Source organism: Schistosoma mansoni, chromosome 3 (genome assembly GCF_000237925.1).
Source record: "Schistosoma mansoni strain Puerto Rico chromosome 3, complete genome".
NCBI classification, from domain to species: domain Eukaryota; kingdom Metazoa; phylum Platyhelminthes; class Trematoda; order Strigeidida; family Schistosomatidae; genus Schistosoma; species Schistosoma mansoni.
In genome coordinates this window covers 8,435,027-8,444,771 of record NC_031497.1, presented here as the reverse complement: position 1 = coordinate 8,444,771, position 9,745 = coordinate 8,435,027, and positions in this window count along the sequence as shown.

The following is a 9,745-nucleotide window of genomic DNA, read 5'->3' as shown; positions in this document are numbered from 1 at the left end:
GCTCAAACCCTCCACATACGTACTGGTTCGCAAAACTTAACAAAGCTTTTTAGATGTTACTCGGTGCGTATTATGTATTTAGTTCACCAACGTAAAATAGTTACGGATAAAATCTATATTTCTGCAAGTTGAATTTTATGGGAAGACGTAGTGAGCGGAGGAGACTATGATGTTCAATAAGCACATGCGAATTCCTGTCATTAGAGTAAGCAGAGTAGTAAGTGTTGTGAATCGCCAAAAAGCAGTATCATACTAATAATAATAGTAACCGTTTTCTAGAGTTTATAATCTTGGAGCTTCTGCTTTCACCCGTTTGTACCCACGTTCAATTTTCATACATTTCTGTACACCTATCAACTTCTGGAAACAACCGTTATTATGTTTAAGTTACAGATGCTCGTAATTTTCATTGATAGGTTTGTACTTTGTGAATGTCCCTCAAACTTTAATCTCCGTAAAAATGTTTTCTAAATCCGAATTTTGTGTTGCAGCAAGGTAACCTGCGAAATGGAGTTATTAATTAAAATGGATCATGACAGTCAGAGAGAATATGAGAATAACGAAATAGTCGGATATCTAAAATAATAAACATTGAAACGTTTACTGAATAATTGTAGAGTGATCAAACCTTGAAAGTCTGTAACGTTCATCTTTCAGTAAGTTCGCGTCTAGCCATAAGGTGCGAGAAGCAGTATGTGAGAGAATATGAAGGCGAAAAGAAACGAGAGAAAAAGTCGGCTGTTTGCTCAGTAAACACAAAACACGCACCTACATTTATTATTGGACGCGACTAACAGCAGTTAGAAATAATATAAGCGTGAGAATAAGACAGTCTGATAAAACAAAGTAGAAGTTAATAGCTTGAGGTCTAGAATAGATTGCAAACTATAGGTTGAAAGTAGTAATTTGGTTAATATAAGCTTCAAAAAAGTTGTGATTCAATAAGATTTAGCCAAACAACCAGAACTAAGCTTTAACGATGTTTTGAATGAACTACCTGAGGGAACGATACGAAATTGATGTTCATCTACAAGCGGGAACACTTACATTAAAAACATTTACATACCAGAAGAAGAATGAAGGAATTTGATATTTGTGCCCACTAAAGTTTATAGCAGTGAATAATAATAATCACATTATTATTGAATAATTGACCCTTAGTTACTCTATAGGCAAAAGTTCAGAAAAGATTGTGATTAAAAAGACCAAAAGTTGTGCTATTATTTAGTTTAAAATGATTTGGTAGGATGAGCACAATTGAACAATATAAGAACCCCATGACATTGCTGAAATCAAGAGACCTAATGGATGTTCGGAACACCTAGCGTCCAAGAAACCTCGAACGAGCCAACTCATATTGTTAACCTAGTCTAAACTTATATGTTAGGGAGAACTATGAAGACATTTATTTGGGAACGGTCACATTCGGGGTTTGGAATCAAAACAACGAGCCTTTGTTTCAAATATAAGTTGTATATCATAAGAAAGGTTCAGTGAACAAAGGCTAAGGTCAACCAACGTGCATCAGCCAACTACATATCGTGAACTGGCCTATGAGGTGGTGGTCTCAATCTGTTCTTGTACCTACCCTGACTAAAATATTTATGTTATAACGCCGTTCGCGTTGTAGGATCATCAAAGCAGCCATAGTAACTGGATACGTCCGAAGAGTAATCCACGTTTGGTACTAATCGTGAGGTGGGAATACAACGTTAGCTGATAGGTCGCACCATCGTCGTCTAGCTCAAGTGGGCCTTCAACCGTTCGATACAGATCTTATACGTTGGTGATCTGCGGATCTCGATGACCTCAAAGAGTTATCTAAAAGTCATTCTGAAGGATGCTATTCTGTGCTGGATAAAAGTTTAGCCGTACAGACAGGGGTATGCTTCAGAAATATCTTGTGTATTTTTTGTACAATTTCGTTAGATTAAAGGTTCAATTTAGCGCAAAACTAGGATGTTTACATTATCACAAAACCCAAGCGACTTAGAACAGCTTGAAGACTATACAGAAGCTGTTTTGCATATTCGGACTAACATTGATTTATTGGATCGTCTTCTGCAACCAAACTCCCTGTATAAACACTCTAGTTAAGATTTCCACTTTACACTTTTTGTGATTCATCTTTTGAACTTGTTCATGTCTAATCCACACAATGCTGGTTAAAAGTTTTGCCTGCATTGACTATTATGGTCCCTTTCTGTACGTTTTTCCTATCAGAGGTGGTATGCAGCATGACAGCTGTATAACATAGAATGATGCACAACAATTGATGAAAATACAGTCCGCCTTTAATGAGTTTAAAACATGAAGAATAAATGTTTATGAGCTTGATGGCTAGCGCTGTTAGCTAAGCTCTCAATGAGGGTCGAGAATTCCACTTTCGACACGTCCATTGTGTGAGAAGTGTCATTCCAGACTACATACACGCGCATACTATCAAGACAAAGAGAATGCCACTCGTCGAAAGTGCATTTCTGGTAAACGCGGTTGACCAGGATGATTTCAACCATACGATGTAAAGAGAGAGAAACTCTGTCAGACAAATCAGATATCTCAAAAGAATGGGTTCATTACAAAGGAAAAACGGTGGGAATCTTGTAGTTACTGGATTAGGAAGGAAACATTAACGGGACAGTTGCACGCCACAGACAAAACTTTTAAAGAAGCTAAATCTACTTTTCAGTTTGTTTATTTAGGATATAAATGAGTTGAAAGACATCGAGCCTACTAAATGGCATGTGCTTGATCTAAAGTTCGTGGAGTCTGCTATCAGGAAAAGTAATACATCAGAAGATGCCCTAGAAGTACATGTTGCCATGATAAATGAATTTAGTGAGAGACCCAATCAAGGATGATCTTAAAGTTAGTAAATGAATGTAAGGGGAACAAGGACTTTACATTAAACCACTCACAGAAACGTCGTGACCCCAATATTCACATGCAATGAGACTTGTCACATGGGGCTCGAATAAAGCTGAGAGGTGCTCCGACACAATTATAAACTTGAATGAAATATTGTCGGTTCTTTTCCAAGGTTTACCGTCATCGAGTGACGAGATCTTGAAAACTGACGCTTCGAAGATCTGTATAGATAGGACTGGTGATCATCATAATACAATTGTACTACATAAACACTCGTAGTCTTCGAAATGAAATATTTAGACTAAGTGTTTTAGCGAGGGGAATAAGATCCGACATAAATGTCGTCACTGAAATGTGATTCGTCGTGAATGTAAAGTTTTATACAATAACACTGAGTGAATCAATAGACTGCTTGAAATCTCATCTTTATCCCTGGCAAGTGTAGACTTTATTCGAATAAAGACATATACCAAATGATTCAAACGAAATTTCACAGACAAATTTAGACTCATGAACATTGTTTATTCCATTCTTTCCACCAAATGACCAATATAAATTGAACATTGCTTTATCTTTCGATTTGTCCCTTAGTGTGCTTGCACACTTTCTAAAATTCAAGGTTACTGATTTGGATTTTAGACTGTCGTAGCTGCCGCCACTGGAGTTTTTTCAACAGTAATTGACAGTTATAATCATAATTTCTGGGTCAGGTAAACTCATTTATAGGTTGGAATGTAACTTTTATTTCTGAATACATGTCATCTTGGGGTTTTATTGTTTCGTTTTGCATTTATATATAGTCTTTGCGTGTAATTATATCTCTTGAGCGAAACCAAGACTTAGTCCTGCTGGGATTCGCGGAAAGTACTGATTGCACAATTTTCAAGTTCATAATTAACTACTTTATTCCGCAAAATAATTTCTACAAATCCGTTTGACTTGTCACACTTTGTGCATGTCCTATGTTTAACTTGTCATATGGACAAGACTTTGATTTGTAGACGAACCAATCAGATTTATGACTGCAGGTCTTATGTTTCGAAATTCATTTACCCATTTGGCTAAATAGCGTTTTGGTGTCAGTTTTTGATGTCAGTTCGTGATGAAAACCCTAAATATAATTCCTTACCTTAATATCGACTGAAAATGGTTATCCTAATTCCTCACACTGGTTATAAATCCTCATTTAGTCCTAGTTACTAGGTGGACACTCTTGAAGTCACTTTATAGTTGCACAAAGATCAGTTTCAGTTCGGAAAGGACAGGAAGCTTGATGGCCTGTTTTAATCCTGGCAATGATAGTCTCTCAGTTGACTCAACTTTCTTTTGAAAGAGTCGATAGATGGAGCCTCAACCACCTACTGAGGTAATGAATTCCACTCGTTGATGATTCGATGGGAAAGTCGATAGTCAACTGACAAGTAATTTGGGCGGAACTATAATTTATGGATGAGTCAATCAGAAGCGTTTGTGGGGTTTCAAGGTCACAGCTCCAGTTTCATTACTTGATGCGCATGTACAATCAATTCACAAAGGATTTTAGAGAAGACGTGACAATTAAGCGGCTACGATAAATGGGACCACTAAGAAATTCCTTTATTTGTAATTAAGGTAATCAATTGGCTTGTAGACCTTGTTTGGACTGCCATGATGATGTTATCTTTCGATGTAATACGTGTTAGAGGAAGAAGTCTGGTAGTATAGGAACTTTCCTCTCTTGATCCAGATTGAGACTAAGGCGGATTATAATATTTGCTGCGAACAGTATAATAAAAGCACCAGTAACATTGGCTGCAATATTTCCAGATGTTACTGAAGCTTCGGCTGTTCAGTAGTATGAGTATTGTGGGGATTTATGCGTAATAAAAATGGAAAACTTACACAACCGGAGTACATACAAACAACATTGAAGCTATGTGGTCGAGGCTGAGGGGGTTTTTGCGACCTTATCGTGGCTCCAGAGACCGAGTATTATGGAGCGATATGGATGAGTTTCTCTACCTTATGCATTACGATTTTAAAACCTTTGAACCTCTTTTTAACCTAGACAAGTTTTTGGACCATGTAAAAGAGGTGTATCCACTCTAATTCTTTGGTGTTGTATAATATATTTTTACTCTATACTAACTTGCCTTGTTGGCTAATATTTCTCAAGTTCACTTTAGATTCGTTCAAAGGTCGTCCATAAATTATAGTCTCGCCGTAATTTGTTCTGGGCTTGTGAACTTTTTTGGGGTGTCGTCGTAAATTTTCTGTTTTGGAAGACAAGAAAAATGGGGGCATATCAGGTGCAAATTTATCACTAAGCAATTTGAAATCTGTAATCAAGTGGCCTCTGGTTCTTCGGTATGACAGCAGGAATAGGTTTGGCTTGGTCAGTGTAGTAGCATACGGGAGCTTCGCTATTCCGGGAATCAGCTTAGTTGCTGTTCTCTGAACCCTTTTAAAAAACTCACTGTCTTTTTTCAAATAGGGGCTAGCCGCTCGTATGCAGTACTCAAGCTTAGGACGCACGAACACTGTATACAAAGTCAAAAACGTTTTAGCGTCGATATGACTAAAAGCCCCACGTATTGACCATAAAGTTCTAAAACCTTTGGCTGCTATTGCACGACAGTGTGCAGTAGTCTTTAAGTCTTGGCTAACGATGACGCCTAGGTCATTGTGTGCCTGAACAATAGGTAACTCAGTGTTATTCATCGTGTATGTATCTGTACCCTGGTGGCCAATATGCATCACAATACACTTGGAAGTGTTTATCGGCAATTGCCAGGTTTGGGACCATTCAGATAAATTCTCCAGGTCGTTTTGGAGTTCTAAGCTATCACCCCCACTTTGTATGGCTCTCCATATCTTGACATCGTCAGTATATAGCAAGACCGATGACGATAGTAGACGAGGAATAATAATGAATAATAGTTTCACCACTTGTGGAAATTAAATCGAGTCTTTTTTAATCTGAAAATTGTTAACTCCATCAATCTCTCCTACTGCTGGCGATAATTTTTATCGGTTGTTTGCATTCTAGTTACTTGTGGCAAAGGCCAGATATCCATCTTCCAACCAAACGGAGAGTTCGCTCCGTTCTACTTTATGATCGCGAAACATGACAATTGAGAGTAGAGGATATTCGAAGATTACTGGTATTCGATCATAGTGTCTTCGAAAGCATTGCCCGTGTATTTTGGGGATACAACAAGCAGTCCCTGGGTTAAGAATAGAGCACTAGAAAAATACGATAAATCGATTGATGTGGTATTCAGTCTCCACCAAATAAGGTGGCTGAAACATGTTTTACGTATGCCCAACCACCACCTTCCTCGAAGGGAAAAGTTGTCTGGTGTAGCAGTAAATTGGAAGAAAGCTAGGCAAACCAAAACATGGAATGAGTCTGTGAAGTCATTGACAATTGGACTGAACCATGCTAACAGGTGTAAAATACCTGATTGTGGTCCGCGTGATTATCGTAACCAATGTTTAGAGACTTTGAATGACATGGCTTAAAACATTTAGTCATGGCGCAAATGCATCCATTATTTGTCTTTCCCCAAATTCTGAACTTCTGAATTCCTCACTACGTTTTTTATTTCACTAATTTGTATTGTCTTCTCGGTTCGTATTTTCGATCCTTAGTCTTTCGTATTACTGTTGTCGCTTAAAAGTTTTGGGATTCTGGTATTCGGCTTGAAAATTTCACCTCTCTGTGCTAGTGGGATATGACAATTTGGGCCAATGTACATACATATAGGTTCTATGTGATTGACTGGTTGACTGCTAGTCTACTAATTATAAATGTTTACAATGATCTAAACTGTTAGCAGATATTAAATTTTGTGCGAGACCAACGATTCATTATCTTGTTAACATGGCAAAAAATAAGTGTGAGAACATTCTTGTTACGGAAATACAATACGTTCTCACCATTAGTTATTCATTCTCAAACCCTTTTACTTGTACTTTTTTATGGTTGATATATTTACCTGTGTTGTCTTAAGATGATTTCATGTTTCTTCTTCCCATCACTGGACATCTTTTTGCTGTTAGTGTATGCGGCTTCCAGTGTTTACAGAGTGTGTTAAAAGCCAAATACGTTAAATCTGAACTATATCATCCTCATATGGATATTACTTAGTTGTTTTTATTGGTATTTCTTTCTTTGCTTTGATTACTGAATAGCTAAGCTTTGCACAATATTTGAGCCTGTGACGTTTATTCAAGTCCTTAGTGATTTAAGTTCGGACCACCAATTTTTGTTACATCTTCCACTGCATCCAACCAAATTGCGAATGGATCTAATGACATTTAAAGACAATATTAGTAGTTAGTAGATTTATCTCCTAAAACAACAATTGATCTTGTGCAAATATTGATTTGGTATTTTATGATCAATCATAGGAGTTTGCATTTTCTCCTTATAATCTTCAGCGCTAAACTAATCTTTGTCCCCATGCGGCTCCTCAAACGGATGCCTTGCTGTTGTCTACTTCGATCGCTTCTTCAATAGCAGATGAGAGTGGAGGCCAGGACTTGTGTTTCGTCACATTAGTTTCAGGTCATTTGGGCGTTCGTGCAACCCAGCGTTGATATTCATACTTGGACTTAAACCTAGTATCTATAACTCCAAACGTCAAAACAGTGTGAAAACCAACGCTAGAATTCAGGCACGTTTAGATAACAAGTCCTTAAACAAATTAAATGGACTTTCTGCATCCTAGTGCTTTCGAGATATAAGGACTAAGGGTTTGCACGATGATTGTGTCTATTTTTAAATTTCATTTTATTAGCTGTCGTGTAAGAACGTATGAACATTTATAAAAAGTTATAATGGGCACTTAATTATCGAAAACTTGTAATAATATAAACGCCCAGGCCATCTTGAGCGGATTTCATTTTTCGTTCTGAGCTTACCAAGCAAATAATATCCAGAAATCACCTATTTTTTATGCAATTGGAATACTTAACCTTTTTTTAAACAATAGACCTTCAAGATTGTTGATTAACTAGAGAATCATTTTGGTGAGGGTAAAGTTCTAAACATTAGATAAATGCAGACAGACTTAACCTTTAAATCTTAGCCTTGCTACAATATCTGTCATCAGTTTTCATATTGAAAAGCCTACTTCAGAACTATTTGTCACTCAGTTTATGTGCTTAAAATATTTTTCTCACGGTTTTGCAATTTCAATTAGGGTAAATAACTAGTTTGCACAGTTTATAATTTTCATGTACTCACGTTCTACCAGATATCCCACAAGCTCATTGTTTTACCGTCTTCTATTAGAGGAACAGTCATCATAATGATCTGAACAAAGTTGAAAAACTATATACACTTATGTCTCATTGACAACTATACAGTCTACAGTGGATTTCTTGAAGCGTACCGGGAGAAACCTTTCTTCATCCATCTTTTGGAGGGTGGTTGATTTTCATTTTATTAATTATCAACAATGGCCCATAATGTCTCTATGTTCCTTATCTTTACTTACAAGTAAACCTATTAGGAAACGAATACATAAGTAAAATTTATGAAAGCCGATAATGAAATAGACTTTATTTAATGTACTATTTTATTGCGCCTGAGTGTCTGAAGGAAGTCATTTGATCGCTGATAAATAAGAGTATTTGCAAATTTAGAGACACCTTTTACATGAACTTAAACGCTTTATGATTTTAAAGTACTCCATACATCTTTTTGTGATGAAATTTAAATTTGCTTAAATGTAGCTGGGTTTATTTTCTCTACCATATTGTTCAGTTTCTCATTTGTTTCGCCACAAATAATAAAAAATTATATCGTTAAATTCACAAAAGATTGATATTTATAATGTCATTTTACTTTTTGAACTGGCGGAATTTGTGGTTTTCTTTACAACAAAGCACGGTAGAGCTTAAAGGAAGTAAGGAAATCAAAGAAAAACAGTAATTACATTTAAAGATCCGTTATAAATGCCCTTACCTATTCACAGACTCGTACAAGTTCAAACTAACTTAACCTTTAGAATAATGTATTCGACAGGTAACAAGTATTATTTTAATTTTTAATGATTTTTCTAAATCTCCACGTAAATGACTATGTACGACTTTATCATGCATTTTTCTACATATTTACTCCGCTTACTAAAATTTAAGTTGCTTAAACTATATATACGTACACATTTAACAGGCAATGGCTCGACCATTTGCATACTTATCACTCCATCCATTCTCCTTGCTCGTTTCCTACTTATTAGTCGTACCGTGTGAGTCGTGTGTCTGAAATAAATTATTCTATGGTTTATACACCTTTGAGAAATACTGTGATAACGATTGTACCGTTGATTAGTATGCAATGTTTAAGTGCAGAAACTTAGATACCCGCTAAAATGTAAATGGGAACTAATACTGCGAAGTTTGTGAAATTAATCCCCAGTTTCATATCTTTATTCCAGTTCCATAATATTTCATTATCGTTATGAGCTGTCGTCTCAAACTAATTTCATTTCAACGAACCTAAAAGTATTTATAGGATATTTTTCCTAAAGTTTTTCGTTTTTATTAACCAAAATAATCTATTTTAAAATACATTTGATATTTTCACTGAAAAGAAATAAAAAATCCCCACTTTTGTTTTTGCAGAACATGGAACGGATCAAATTATTTGGAACTTTCCCTGTGACGATCATTTTTATCATTCTAGTGAGTGGAATTAAATGTCAGCAGGTCATAGACAGTCAAGTAAGCTTACTTTTGTTATAGCAGTATTAGTTGTCGATAAACCTGTATACTATGGTATTTATTCTCAAATAAATCATTTACTGTTATGATTATCTGACCTTAAATATTATTACTTACTACAACATTTATGATAATAAATTTTAACTACTGCACTTTTACATAC